The 15,516-nt window shown below is 40.1% G+C and overlaps 1 protein-coding gene across 30 annotated transcripts in view; it reads left to right on the forward strand.

Annotated features, from left to right (window-relative positions):
• Positions 1-15,516, forward strand: part of PTPRD (protein tyrosine phosphatase receptor type D) — a 1,234,877-nt gene that overhangs the window by 340,309 nt on the left and 879,052 nt on the right. For all 30 annotated transcript variants that reach the window (XM_071802225.1, XM_071802223.1, XM_071802231.1 and 27 more), the window contains one exon: positions 2,016-2,123. The gene's annotated coding sequence lies outside the window, so the exon portion shown is untranslated. The remainder of the gene's footprint in view (positions 1-2,015; positions 2,124-15,516) is intronic.

Raw genomic sequence — 15,516 nt, forward strand, 5'->3', positions numbered from 1 at the left:
GATGACACTAAGCTGGGAGGAGTGGCTGACATGCCAGAAGGCTGTACTGCCATCCAGTGGGACCTGGACAGGCTGGAGGGTTGGGCGGGGAATAACCTGATGAAATTTAACAAGGGAAAGTGCAGAGTCCTGCATCTGGGCAGGAACAACCCCAGGTTCCAGTATAGGTTGGGAAATTACATGTTAGAGAGCAGTGTAGGGGAAAGGGACCTGGGGGTCCTGGTGGACAACAGGATGACCATGAGCCAGCACTGTGCCCTTGTGACCAGGAAGACCAGTGGCATCCTCGGGTGTATTACAAGGGGAGTGGTCAGTAGATCGAGAGAGGTCCTTCTTCCCCTCTACTCCGCCCTGGTGAGACCCCATCTAGAATATTGTGTCCAGTTCTGGGCCCCTCAGTTCAAGAAGGACAGGGAACTGCTGGAGAGGATCCAGCGCAGGGCAGCAAAGATGATTAAGGGAGTAGAGCACCTCCCTTATGAAGAAAGGCTGAGGGAGCTGGATCTCTTTAGCCTGGAGAAGAGGAGACTGAGGGGTGACCTCATTAATGTTTACAGATACATAAAGGGTGAGTGTCATGAGGATGGAGCCAGGCTCTTCTCAGTGACAAACAATGGTAGGACAAGGGGTAATCGGTATAAACTGGAACACAAGAGGCTCCACTTAAATTTGAGAAGAAACTTCTCAGTGAGGGTGACAGAACACTGGAACAGGCTGCCCAGGGAGGTTGTGGAGTCTCCTTCTATGAAGGCATTCAAGACCTGCCTGGCCACCTTGCTGTGTAACCTCATCTAGGTGTTGCTGCTCTGGCAGGGGGATTGGATTAGATGATCTTTCGAGGTCCCTTCCAATCTCTAACATTCTGTGATTCTGTGAAATTACTTCTGTTTCCTACTGCTACGTGTTCTGATTTTACTTTCTTCAGTACCAGCATTTAGAAATGCATACCTTATATGAATAAATTGTTTATTTAAATTTAACAGTGTCAGGGCTTAAGGCAGGGTGGCAATATATCGTGACAGACGCTCCCTGTTATCCCCTTTACTGCCGACCACCCCTTCCTTTTGAGCGAAAAGATAATAAGAAAGATAAGGGGAAAAGAAGAGAGACTTAGACTTCAAGTTGGAGAGTTTTAAAGAGTTTTACTAATTCTACTAATAAATAGAGAATAGATATACAAAACATACAAAATCACTCTCAAGTGCTCGATGTGGAGCTGGCATCACTCCAGCAGCAGCAGGAGCTGGGTGTGCGGAGCTGGCGGCTCCAGCAGGTGCAGCTCAGGCCCCCGGAAGTCATGGGTGGGACTTCACAGCAAACCGGAACCTGCTCGCAGGGATGCAGGGCCTGAGGCCTGCAGATCAGAGGCAGACAGACAGGGGTCCTCTCTAGATGCCAGCCATGGTCGAAAAGAGTGTGACCCTCGTGATCACCCTTTTATATAGGGGGTATGACGAGTATGGAATGGAATACTTCTGTTGGTCTGTTCTAATCACCTGTTCCATCCACCCCTCCTCAAACACACCCCTCTCACAATGGAACGTGGGAAAACTTATGAGTCTTTCTTAGCTACTATAGTAATAAATCTAAACATGAGCTTCTTCAGCATTCTGTTGCTCTCTTATCAGCACTGAGTACAGTATCCTAGGAAAAATAGGCAGGCTAAAACTCAGAAAATTACAGCCACCTAGAAGAACTTAGCTGAAAGAAAAATCACTAAAAGAGAACCGGTCTTGTTTTTAACAAAACCAGGACAAACAGTTATAAATTAATATAACAGTAAATTTTATAAGAAATTTTTATAGCAAAATAAAATATTATTTAAAGCATTTATTTATATTCCTGTTCTATCACACATTCAAGGAGAAATTCAGATAGTGTAATTGTTTATGCTTCTATCCTTTGTATGAGTGTTCTAATGAACCCTTAATGTGACAGGAAAGATAATGCAATGAATGTCTTATTGCATTCGGAAGACTGTGAAAAAAAGTAACTGACACAATACTTTTTTCCAGGTGGGAGGAAAAAGCAACTGCTTTCCTGGCCCTTTACAACCTAGTTAAGAATTTGACTGACAGAATGTTGGCACCACTTGTTGAAGAGCTGATCAGCCTCAACTCCAAGTAAGTGAAGTCTGAAGCATTTGGAGGTTCATTTCAGACTAAATTTACAAAGTCTACTGATTTCTAACAATAAATATAAATTAAAAATGCAGTTTCTAAGACACTGCATAGCACTTTTTTTCACATGTTGTGGAATTAAATTTCTCATTTAAACATACCGTTAAATCAGTATGTAACTTCATCTCTTCATGGTGTGATTTTGGAAACTTAATAATATCACATATTGATTTCTCTTCCTTTCTAGACAATTGAAAACACTCACTGAAAGTAATGTCAAATTATTATTAAAAATAAATATAAAGCACAAACATATATGCATATACTCAATGATCAAGAAAATACAGGTAAATAGTAGTCTGTTTGATGTAGGAGACAAACTGGTGAAAAAAATGTAAGGAACATTATTTGGGTGCTAATTAGATTGACCTTCCTTTCTGTTGCATTTCTCATGGAAGAAAACGTGGGAGACAGTTGTGCATGAAGGACTCAGAAATCTTGGTTGTCCAAAGATCATCTCTGAGGGATGCAAATTTTCCTTTATATTCTAGAAGCAAATTTTCCTTTATATTCTAGAAGCTAAGGTGACAGCAGTGCTAAAGCCACAAAGTACAGAAATTATATACACAGATTTAAAAAAAAAAAAAAAAACCTTCAGAGAACTTCTTAATGGAAATACATGGAAGACACCAGCTGTGTTAAAGCATACTTCACATCCTTGTAGTCTTATATTTTTTATTATTCGTGAACTCCAATATCTCAATCCAACTTACAATATTTTATTTTCCATGGTGTTCTTTCCTGGTAAATGTCAGAAATGTCTACTTTTCTATAGCTTATAAGAGCTCACAGAGAAGATACAGACAGGATGATTTACAGTTTGTCAGATCAGCTTTTTACTCAGAGTGTAACACAGTAAAATTTTTCAATGAAAGTCTATTTTCCTCTTTGAAAAACTGCTTAGAAACTAGCCTGGCAAAAGCCAGAGAGGAAGAAAGAGATGAAGAAAAAAAGAGCAGGATGAGGTATCAATAATAGATGTTCATGTATCAGAGACACAGGCAAGATATGATATTGTAAAAAATAATGTGAATCTCTTGCTTGTGTCACTGCAAAATAAACTCTTAGCTCATGTTATTACAGTACCTTATAGTTTGGAAATTGCTCAAAATGTTTATTTTTGGAGCTATTTGCACAGACACAGTCTGATAGAGGAAACAAATTCCTTTCATTGGCTGTGTTAATCTTGGATCACTGATTGCTTTACTGATTGTTAGAAATACTGATAAAGTTGAATGAATGCTTTGTCTTTTTTACCCACTGTTATCCAAACTGATCTAGGCTATGACTTATATACAGTATATGCTACATATACTAAAAGCACTAAGACTCTTCACGTATTCTCAAATGTATTGAATAAAATGTGCTAGTATTCTTCATGAGTTCTTTTCAGATCAGGCTTAGATGGGAAAAAAATGTAGCATATTCTTGATTCAAACTGAGAATAATACTTTTGTGAGCAATTATATTTAAAAAAAATCTTTCAACCAACAGTTTTACTCTCTATGAATGTTTGATGTGTGACTCAAAATTTTCTGGAAGGCTGAGAGCATTCCTTCAGCAATTTGATAATTGATAGCTGCATTTAGGAAACTCTATTGATTATAGACAGCTGATTTGCTCCACATCTCTATTGTTCTTTGAAAGCAAGAAAACCTGCAGCCTAAAGGGAGTTTATTAGTAGTTACTGATAAAGATGAAGCCCAGTGACGCTTTAAATTAAAACAAACAAACAAACAAACAAACAAAAACCACAAAAAGCACCAAACCAAACCAAAACAAACACAACAACAACAACAACAAACCACGAAAACCAACAAACAAAGCTTTGAGAAAGGGAGTTCTTTGTTATTACCCAAATGCTGGTGAAAGGAAACAACTCTAAATTACTAAACCTGGAAAGTTCTGCTACAGACATCAGCTTGTGGAAGAATATTTCTTTTAAATTCATGGTCTTGTTGTCTATTTAAAGCAGAATACTTTTTATAGTTGTTCACCCAATATTTCAATATTATGATATTGGACAAAGAAATCAAGAGTTGTTCCAGTTCTCAAGCAGAAAAAGAGTTCTATTCCATAGATACTTGGATATTAAACAGAAGCAATGTAGGGATATGTTGGAAATTGCCTATTTCTTCAATCATGTGCCGGGTGAAATTAGCACCAGTACTTCTGTATTGACATGCTAAATTTTACTGAACATTTCATCCATTCTGTTTAAAACATCATGTTGAAATTCTATGTCTCACAAACTCATCTCAAAATCAAAGAAGCTGCCTAAGCTAGCATACAAATGATTTCAAGTTTCTTCTCAACAGTATTGAGCAATCTGCTGTGTTTTATGCAGCCTGCTAACATAAAGATTTATCCCAGTGATGTTTAACAGAGGAAGAATCTTTTGTCGACAAGTTTCACATGAGAAAGAAAGAATCATAGGCAGTGGACATGCTAAAAATGTTTAGTTGATTGAGACTTGTTAGGTACTTTACAAACTGAGAAATGACTTTTTGTCCAAGAGGTGTATTTATGTGGTATATCAGATGACCAATATTTCTGAAATGGGAAAAGATGATACAAAACTATCAGAGTTAATAAGCATAGTAATGGAAAAAAGCTATCTCAACGTTATGATTTGGAATGTGCATGTTGTGCATGTCCTTTTGATGACATAGTCACAATAGTTTTATTTTACTTATTTTTTGTTTCAAAGTGAAATTGTAAATTTAGAAATATCACAATAATCATGTAAGGCAGGTGAGTATCATCTCATCTTTTTAACAACTGTCATGTAAACTGTACTACAGAGGTTAGTTTACATCATAGACACAGTCTTTAACAAATTCAAGAAAATCCAGGTCCATGCAAATAATTCCTATCCAATGTTATAGTCTTGATGAGAAGGCTGTAGACAGGCAAAGGTGTGTATAATTGATAGTCCTGAATCCAGAAAGTCCTTTGAAGAAGCTTTCATAGTATCCTTGTTGCCAAGTTGGTGATATATGAACAAGATAAGCAGTCAAGAGTGTGGGTTGAAAATGACCTGGACTGCTGGGCTTACTATGTTGTGGTCCATAATACAAAGCCCAGCTGATGACGAAGAAGCAGTAGTTTATCTGAGGGAGCAAAATGAAGATTTCACTCTTGTCATACTTGCAGATGACACAAAATGTTCATGGAGCCATCAATCTGCTAGAGGGCAGGGCTGCCAGTCAGACAAATTATCTGACAGGAATCCCATGGAAGTGAACACAATCCTGCATCTGGGAAGTAACGGTAAAAGCTGAGGCTGACCAGCTGGGGAACAGTTCTGCAGTAATGGCCCTGGGAGCTCTGGGAAACACTAGCCTGGCCCAAGGCAGCAGTACAGCCAGGCACAGCATTACCATATTCTGGACTGCATTAGCAAGGGTGCAGCCAGCAGGTCTGTTGAAGTGATGCTGCAATGCTGTTCAGTACCTGTGAGATAGCAACTGATATGCTGTGCACAGCTTTGAGCACTCTAGTATGAGACAGACATTGATGTAATGGAAAAAGTCCTGACCAATGTGATCTGGGGATGGAGGAGAGGGCGTCCAAGGACAGGAAGAAGGGGCTGGGCTTGTTGAGCCTATGGATGGGATGGTATTGCAGAGGAAGGAGAGGACTTATTGATATGTACAGCTACTTGATCATAGGATGTAGAGGAGGAAGACCCAGACTCTTCCCAGAGGTGCACAGAGGAAGGACAAGAGACAACAAACAAAAGCTGAAACACCGAAAATTTTTAATAGAAATAATGAAAAAAATTACTGTGATGGTAAGCAGGTTGCTCACAGAGACTCTGGAATATCCATTATTGGAAATACTCAAACCTGACTGCATATTGTCCAGACCAATATCATAGAATCCTAGAATGTCAGGAGTTGGAAGGGGTTTTGTGACAACAAGCACTAAATATAACATCAAAAGAACATATATTGAGAGGCTTGACCTTTATTTAGGAAGTGCATGTCCATGAGAATCTGTCAACTAGTCATTGTTCCCTGTGCTTTTCAGAGATTCATGCTGGATTAGAGTGATGGAATTTACCCAATGAAAGCAGAATAGAGTGCCAGGAAAAAAAAAAAAAAAAAAAAAAAGAAAAAAAAAGAAAAGGAGGAATAAAAAACTAGACTAGAATGTGGACATGCTGCATATTGTTACAGACTGGAGCTAAGTGCACCCTAAATTCATCTTTACATTGGTGTATATTCGGCAGATACCTTTCAGATAGTTCCCAAATACTTCCCTGGCACATGGTGGAAAACTTTTACAGAACAAGAAGATTACGGAGAATATTATTCTGGGAGTTATTGAAAAACACCTGAAAGACAACACAGCCACTGGCTGCAGCCAGCACTGCTTAACAAACTTATTATAATTTCTTTCTATGACAAGGTTACTCACCTAGTTGACAAAGGGAAGCCTGTTAATGCGATCTTTTAGGATTTCAGTGAAGACTTAGATAAGGTCTTTCACAGTATCCTCCTGGACAAGTTGTCCAGCATACAGCTGAATAAACACATAATGCAGTGAGTGAGCAACTGGCTGGTGGGTCAGGCTCAAAGAGTTCTAGTAAAGGGGGTTACATTGGGCTGGTGACCAGTCACTAGTGGGGTTCTGCAGGGATCCATCTTAGGGCCAGCACTCTTTAATATCTACATAAAGGACTTGGACATGGGACTTGAGGGAACACTAAGTAAGTTTGCCAATGACACAAAATTGGGAGGAGCTGTTGACACTCTTGAGGGCAGAGAAGCTCTGCAGAGGGATCTGGACAAATTAGAGAACTGAGCAATCACCAACTGTGTGAAGTTTAACAAGGGCAAGTTCCAAACTTTGCACGTAGGCCATGGCAACCCTGGTTGTACATAGAGACTGGGGAAGGAGATGCTAGAGAGCAGCTCTGCGGAGAGAGATCTGGTGTTCTGGTCAGCAGCAAGTTGAACTTGAGCCAGTAGTGTGCCTTGACAGCCAAGAGGGCCAACCGTGTCCCAGGGTGCATCAAGCACAGCATTGCCAGCTGGGCAAAGGAGGTAATTTTTAGATCAAAATAAAATCTGTGTATATTAATCAATTTAACTTAACACAGTCTCAATGACAACAAAGAAATCCCAGTAAAATGAAGGATATAAACCCAAGAACTACTGCTGTTCATGTTGCAGTAGTTTAAAATACCCTGGCTCTAGAATGCTTTTCTGCTGGTCTTTTCCTGGGCCATCTTTGTCCCAGTGCTAGCAAATAAAAGGCAAGGGAAGGAAATGTAACTGTATTCATTATACATTTGGGAACCAAGCCACAGCAAAATGAGCATTTGACACCAGAAGTCTGGTGTTAAACCAGAAATAGAAACTGTTTATCTTGACCCATGGTCCAGGGCTTCAGCTTTCATGTCTAAAAGAGGTTAAAGCTTTGTGTCTGGATAACGTCAGGATCAGGTTCTCAGAAGCTTTCAGTAGCCCCACTGGATGAGGTCTTCTATTCTTTCACCAGAGAGCACTTATCTGATTATCAACTGATTATCCCTCATTTTAAGACATACTGAAGGTCAAGGTTAATATTTTTGTGGCTTTCCTGAAGTCCTGTGTGATGGCAAAATTCAACAAGATAGAATTAACTGTGATTTGTCTCTGAATCTTATAATCTCTTATAATTGTTCCATTGATGTGTGTAAAGATCTTGGACTCTGGAGACACTGAACTGACAGTTCCCTTAGACACAGGAAAAGAGAAACCATATATGCACTTATGTCTTCTCTCTGGATTGATTAAGGTTTTAGCGAAGTGCATGAAATAAGCTTAACTCTTCTGTCTCCCGATTTTTTATCCTTTTGAATTGACTGGTAATGAGTATGGTCAATAGCTTCAATTTTGGAGCCGTTATTTATGTGATATTCTCTGCAGGGTAAGAAGTTCTATTTCCTGTTTGGTCATCAATTGACAAGTTTTAAACTTACATATGGACAAAACAGCTAGCTGATTCCCATTAAGCATGGTGAAAATCCTGTCTGCAGCTCTTAAACTAGGGTCCGCTAATGTATTAAAATGGAGGCTTGACAACACTTTACATGACTTTTGAAGAATCTCCTGAATGTTTATGTAAATAACATATTCTTGAAAGTCTTTGAAACCAGAACATGTACATACTACTTTTGCATATTTATAAGGGCAGAATTTGCTGATGGTTTATATACTGTAAATGTGATAGACATACAAACTACTAAATAAATGAGGCAGACCAAACAGAAGTGATATGTGAATATAATAATCTTTTCTAACATACTAGTGTCATTACCAAACATGTAGGAGACTGACAACTTCTATTTTCATAAGTCCTGTGGAGTGGAACTACTCTTTATGCAAATGCATATCAGCTAAAACTAACATTAACGTATTCATATTTTGATTTGAAGATTGTAGCCTAGAATGTATTTTCTAAATGTAATTAAATATATATTTGCCTCTATTAAATATATATTTCCCTCTATGAAGGTTGGTCCAGTTTTCATCTTATAAAAACCTAATTTCAGACAGTTTACACCTGCCAAACTTAAGCATTCAATCTGACAGTTTTGATGTAAAGAATTTGCCTTGATTTGAATATTAAAGTTTCAGCTAAAACTGTTCAGCCGTTTCCTAGGTGAAGCTGGAATAAAATAGATTGTATTTTTTCCATGATTTTAAAAAAATATTCAGTTTTTTTCTTGAGATAAGCTATTGCTTCTGACACTGAAAAACAGAGTGACATTTGACAGAACCATGATTTGGAGTTTCTTCAGTTTGTAGCAAAATCTGCCACATTTTTCAAAGTGATTAGACTCTGAAAATCTCTGTACATATTCTCTGTAAAAAATTCTTAGTCTTGTTATCTGTATAGAGGATACCCTAATATCCAACTGCTGCTACATGTGACTATGTAGACTTTATCCTTCTGTGCTAAGGTGATAATGATTGTACTGTCAAAACATCATTAATGGTGAAAAGGTAGCACACTTTATTTGTAAAGCCAGTAATTTATTGTTAGTATAACTGAAATATCGACAGTCTAAATAAAATATTATTATTAGTCCAGAGCTAATTATTACACAGAAGGAAAGAAAAAGTGTATTTCTATCTATCCCTTTTCTCTTTCACTTATCTTGTAGGTTCTAAGATTGGTGATGTCAATCTGGGGCAGAGGGGTGGGTGCAGTAAGCATCCTGACTGCTTAGATGGAGTGAGTATGATGTTGACATAGAAGGTTTCTTCCTACATCATCTAGGATTTACTTGGCATCATTTTTAGATTTTCTAAATCTCTTTACACTTTGCTATTTCTTCCTTGGCCTACTTGTCCATATTGTATCTGAACTGTGCTATCCATCTGTTCAGCATATGTTCTTTAGACTTTTTGCAACTCATAATTGGTGTAAGTCTGCACTTCTTTAACTAAATATTGGTGCTTTGTTCATACCAGTTGGGCATCCAGTGCCAGACTGGGCTTCATTTTCTTGTTATTTACCAGCTGTGCTCCTCTACACACCATTGTGTACCCATTTCCAACGCCTCTACTTTCATACCAGAAAACCCTCTTGACCAAATAAGTATGATAAAATCATGCACACAGAAATCATACATGTTTCTACTACTACCTATTTAAAATTGTGATTATACACAACAAAAACAAAACTTCAAAGTAAAACTAATCAGGCATATCCAGGTGGTCACGAGAAAAAAATAAGTGTCTAAAGAAGTTAAAATACAGCTTCAGGCATGTTAAGGCAGGTTCAGTTAAAGTAAGACTGAGAAACTTCAGTTCTGAAAGCCTGCAAAATGAGCCCGAAGCCTATGAGCTGCTGCTAGCAATAGTGAAACTATTATGTATTGCCTGATCTGTAAGTGTTACCAAAGAGTAGTTACCAAAGATAGATACAGTGTTAGTATTGAAACTGAGAGAGAAATGGTCTTTCCTATGCTGCCAGTGTTCTCTTCTGGTTTGTAGGTAACGTAGAGGAGGAGTTAGTAAAAAAATTCTATTATAAAATGCTAGTTATTCATTAAATCAGTATTATCTTTCCCATCAATTGCATACTTGTGAGTCTTTAAAATGTCATAACTTGTGGAGAGTCTCTGGCTGTGTGCTGTGAACAAGCCAGGGCTTGATCCAGCTGTGCTACACGGAAGGATTTCCCTGAGACACCAGAGACAAAAGGAAAGTAAACAGAAGCTGCTCTGCCCTCGACCCAGGCTGCAGGAGGGGCGTTGCCGCTGCGCATGAACAGTCTGTGAACAGTGCCCTGCAGCCAATCACCATAGTGGGGGGGGGATGAGTGACTGTGAGTGTAACCAATTGTAGCCTGCGCTTGCCGCATGGCCTTTTGGTAGAGAGTATATAAGGCTTGGAAAAACGTGGTCTCGGGGACATTGATATTCAGTGTTGTTTAAGAGTTCATTAAAGAGTACGGATGGTAAATTCACATTGAATTAGACTCCTTACTCTCGCCCGGCCCGCCCGTTCGATCAAAGAGCTTATGCCGGCGTCTGGATTCGTCGAATTTGCTACCACTACATTTGGTAGCAGAGGATGGTTCGTTAGCAAAGCATAACGCTCCGGATCTACAAATGGTAGCAGAGGATGGTTCGTTAGCAAAGCATAACGCTCCGGATCGAAATTACTGCGGTAAGCAGCGTTCATAAAAACGGAGCCAAGCCGGGGTGTGGGATAGTGTGCTTAGTCCGATATCAAAAGACGGGCACCTGTCGAGCTGGCCACTCGCATCCTACGTTAAGACCGCGCTGATAAGATAATGGATATTGAAACAGCCGCGGCACTGCTGACGACTATTCTCTCTAAGAGAGGTATTGAATCGTCACAGGAAAAGCTAATCACATTGATTTTTTTAGCTCAGAAGTGGGGACACTTTGGAGAAGTTCCACTTTTGTTTTCCCCAACGGAATGGAGATCAGTGGGGGACACTATGTGGGACAAAACTATCAGAGGGGAAGAAGAGAAAGAAATTAAAGCTGTGAGAGAAATGTGGAAAACCGTATTAGAATCATTAGAAGTTATGAAATCGGAACAATGTGCCGCCCTAAGAGCCGCGGAGGCGCTTGTCCTAGAACAAACCTGGACTGATAAAACTTGTCCAAAAGAAAAGAGGGGCCTGTGGGCTACTCTGTGGGGTCTGCCTGCCGTTCGGGGTGGTCGCGGGGTCCCGGCTCAGCCAATACTTTCACAATCCGATCTGCAACGCGGATTAGAAACTTCGCGGCTCGTAAACAAAGGACCGGAAGTTTCCCCCTCCGAGTCTCTGGGGCAATGTGCCAAGAAAGCGGAAGTGCAACTGGTCGACTGTCCGGATGTGGGAGGCCCTGAGTGCCGCCCTCCTCCTACCGCTCCGCCTCTGCCCTGCCCCGAGCCGGATGCCCCCCCTCCCTCCGAGAAAAGCGTGGGGGCCGGGCCCGGACCGGCCGCGCCGCCGCCGCGAGGGCCGGGGCCGCCTCAAACTTTGCCTCTGCAAGCACCCGCGGAAGTTTTTTGTGAGCCTCCTCCTACATCATTGGGCTCACCCCAAGCAGTAGAGCAGTTACTGCAAGTCATTACCAACAAGCTTGAACAACTTAAGAGTGTCAAATGTAGAGAAAAATAAGGAACAAATTGAGTTTCAAAAACCAGCTTGCTCTTCACAAACAATGCAATCAAAAGTACCTATAGATTCTACTGACCAAACACAGCTCCGACATGGCAGATGGTCAGGGGTCATCAAAGATGCCATCCTAGAAGGTGATTGGTCTCCAGCAAAATTAGCCCTACCAGTAATTCAAAATATGAACACTCAGACAGCGGTATGGGAACCACATGATTGGAAAATTTTGCAACAAGCAAAACAAACAACCACAAGCTATGGTATACGTTCAGCAGCTACCAGACACAAAGAACATCTCCGAACCTGTATCCCAATCAGCGACCAACTGTGAACCAGGCTTCTTTCACCTCAACAAGCCAAGCACCGCAGGAAGCCTCGGAGTTGATGTGGAGACAGCAGTAGATATAACATTGACCAATACTGCAATTCATAGAATACCAACTAATGCTAAAGGACCTTTATTTCGACAAGATAGTCTCATTGGAGGCCTGTTGATTGGCCGTTCTTCTGCTAGTATCAAAGGTCTTATAGTAATACCAGGTATAATTGATGCAGATTTCACAGGAACTGTTCAAATCCTGGCCTACACTCTGCATCCGCCAATTTTTATTCCTTCTGGGAGTAGAATAGCTCAGGTAGTAGCACTGGAAAACTGCCTACCAATGCTTCCAGGAGTTCCTCCAGCATCCTCAACACAAAGGCATGATAAAGGATTTGGATCGACCGGTCCTGCAGTTTGCTTCACCTCATCAATGACTCAGCGTCCCATGTTACGTGTGCAACTATTTCAATCTGATTCTACTGTTGTTGTAGATGTAAATGCAATGCTTGATACTGGAGCTGATGTCTCCATCATTAGTCAATTCAAATGGCCACGAAATTGGAAACTTCAAAAATCAATCTCTTCCACTGTAGCTGGAGTAGGGGGTCAAACTACTCCAAATATAAGTGTTGATCCCATTTCGATTAGTTTCCCTGAAGGTCAATGTGTTACCCTTAGGGTGTATGTAATGGAATTGCCAAGCAGCCTTGAGGCGCTTATTGGCCGTGATGTCTTGGGGCAACTTGGTGCCGTGTTAACTACTTCACCTTTTCCTTAGTGGTCACTGGAAAGCAGTTGCCCAACCCTCCATTGACCTGGTTAACAGATAGCCCAGTTTGGGTTGACCAGTGGCCATTAACAGAAGAGCGACTGCAAAAGGCACGTGAATTAGTAGAAGAGCAATTAGTTGCAGGCCATATCAAGCCTTCTACTAGTCCATGGAATACCCCAATTTTTGTAATACCAAAAAAGAGTGGAAAGTGGCGATTATTACATGACTTGCGAAAGGTAAATGATCAAATGCAAGCCATGGGTGCTTTACAGCCTGGATTACCATCACCTGTAATGTTACCAGAAAATTGGCATATTCTAATTATAGATTTAAAGGATTGTTTCTTTACCATTCCTTTACATGAGCAAGATACACAGCGTTTTGCATTTACACTGCCTTCAGTAAACAAAGCGGAACCAGCTAAAAGGTATGAGTGGGTAGTGCTACCGCAAGGTATGAAAAATTCTCCTACACTGTGCCAAATGTATGTTGCATGGGCACTTCAACCTATTCGTGTATCATGGAAACAAACAATTATTTATCATTATATGGATGATATTCTGTTCTGTCAACAAGCTGAGTTCACAGAAAGTTCCATAGTCCAAATTACGATCAAACTCAAAGAAAAGGGCTTGGTTATAGCTCCAGAGAAAGTTCAAAAGTCTGCACCTTGGAAATACCTTGGTTGGTCCATTTGTGATGCACAGATTCGTCCACAAAAAATTGAATTACATACTGATTTACAAACATTAAATGATGTCCAAAAATTGTTAGGGGACATACAATGGATTAGAAATTGCGTAGGTATTACTAACAATGATATAGCACCTCTTACTTCACTTCTAAAAGGAGGTGATCCAGCTAAGAAAATAAGCTTAGAGTCCGTGCATCTCAAATGTCTTTCTGATATTATACAAAAAGTACAGACAAATTGGTCTAGCCGAAGACTTTCTGATCGACCAGTCTCCCTTCTTATTAGCAATATAGAACATTCATGTCCAATCATCTGCCAGTGGCAAAACAAAAACGGGGAATTCCCCATAGATGTTGCTACAGATTCTTCCTTTTGTGCCACTGTCAGATTGAAAACAGAAAATGATTTGCGATTATTAGAGTGGATTTTTCTCAGTGTCCAACCAAAATTCAGTATTCAAACGAGACCAGAAGCAATTGGAGAATTGATTCGAAAAGGAAGATCTCGAATATTAGAAATTAGCGGTCAGGAACCAGATGACATCAGTATTCCGATAAATGGAGCCGATTTAGAATGGTGGCTGAGACATTCGATGCCTATACAGAATGCATTATTAGGATTTATAGGCAAGGTACATTCACGACAACCAAAAGGTAAACTATGGCAATTCCTTAGAACAAATCAGTGGTTAGAGAGAAGCAAAGTAAAAGCAAAACCTGTTGAAGGCCTTACAGTATATACAGATGCAGGAAAACGAAGACACCAGGCAGCATGTGTCTGGCAAGAGAATAGTCAATGGAAACAGCATTTAATTGAAGGTTCAAAAGAGGATTCATTGCAGACTTTAGAGCTCACGGCAGTAATATGGGCCTTAAATAATTGGCTGAAATCTGCTTTAAATGTTGTCAGAGATTCTTTGTATGTAGCAGGTGTAATACCCAGAATGGAAAATGCCCTGTTAAGACAATCGCATAATCCTCGATTAGGAAAATTGTTTGTACAATTGAGAGCTATTTTAAATCAAAGAAAAGAACCCTGTTGTGTGATTCACATCCGCAGTCATCAATGGAATCTTGGTCTAGGTGAAGGAAATCAAATTGCAGATAGTTTAGTAAGTTCAGTACAGCACATGCCTCCAACAGATAAATTCCAACAAGCGAGACAAAGTCATGAGAGCTTTCATCAGAATGCCAGAGGTCTCCAAAGACAATTCGATTTAACTTTAAATGAAGCAAGAAGTATTGTACAGGCATGTCCTCAGTGTGGAAGCCAGATGTTAGGTATAGGAATCGGTGTCAATCCTCGAGGTTTAAAAGCCTTAGAAGTATGGCAAATGGATGTGACACATGTGCCAGAATTCGGAAAACTTAAATATGTGCATGTCACAATTGATACTTTTTCAAAAATGATATGGGCTACTGCTTTACCAGGAGAAAAAGCACTACATGTATGTAAACATCTCACAGCTTGTTTTGCTGTAATGGGTGTCCCAGAAAAGATTAAGACAGACAATGGCCCTGCCTATGTTAGCCAGAAAGTTAGAACTTTTCTAATGAAATGGGGAGTGAAACACGTTACAGGTATACCTCATTCCCCAACAGGCCAAGGAATCATCGAGAGAGCACATCAAATGATTAAAGGGTATTTGAGCAAACAGAAGCAGGAAGAGTTAGATTGTCAACAGCGTTTAGCAAAGGTGTTGTTTACCTTGAATTATTTATGTTTAACTGGAGATCATGAGGAGCCTCCTGTGATCATTCATCATTATCAAATCAGACTAGGAAGGAAAAACACTTTACCGGAATTCATGGTGAGGTATCGTGATCCCACCACTGGATTGTGGAAGGGACCAGTACCTGTTATTTTTAATGGTAGAGGGTATATGTGTCTCTCCACAGATCAAGGT

The sequence above is a fragment of the Patagioenas fasciata genome, chromosome Z, assembly GCF_037038585.1.
Source record: "Patagioenas fasciata isolate bPatFas1 chromosome Z, bPatFas1.hap1, whole genome shotgun sequence".
In the NCBI taxonomy this organism is placed as follows: domain Eukaryota; kingdom Metazoa; phylum Chordata; class Aves; order Columbiformes; family Columbidae; genus Patagioenas; species Patagioenas fasciata.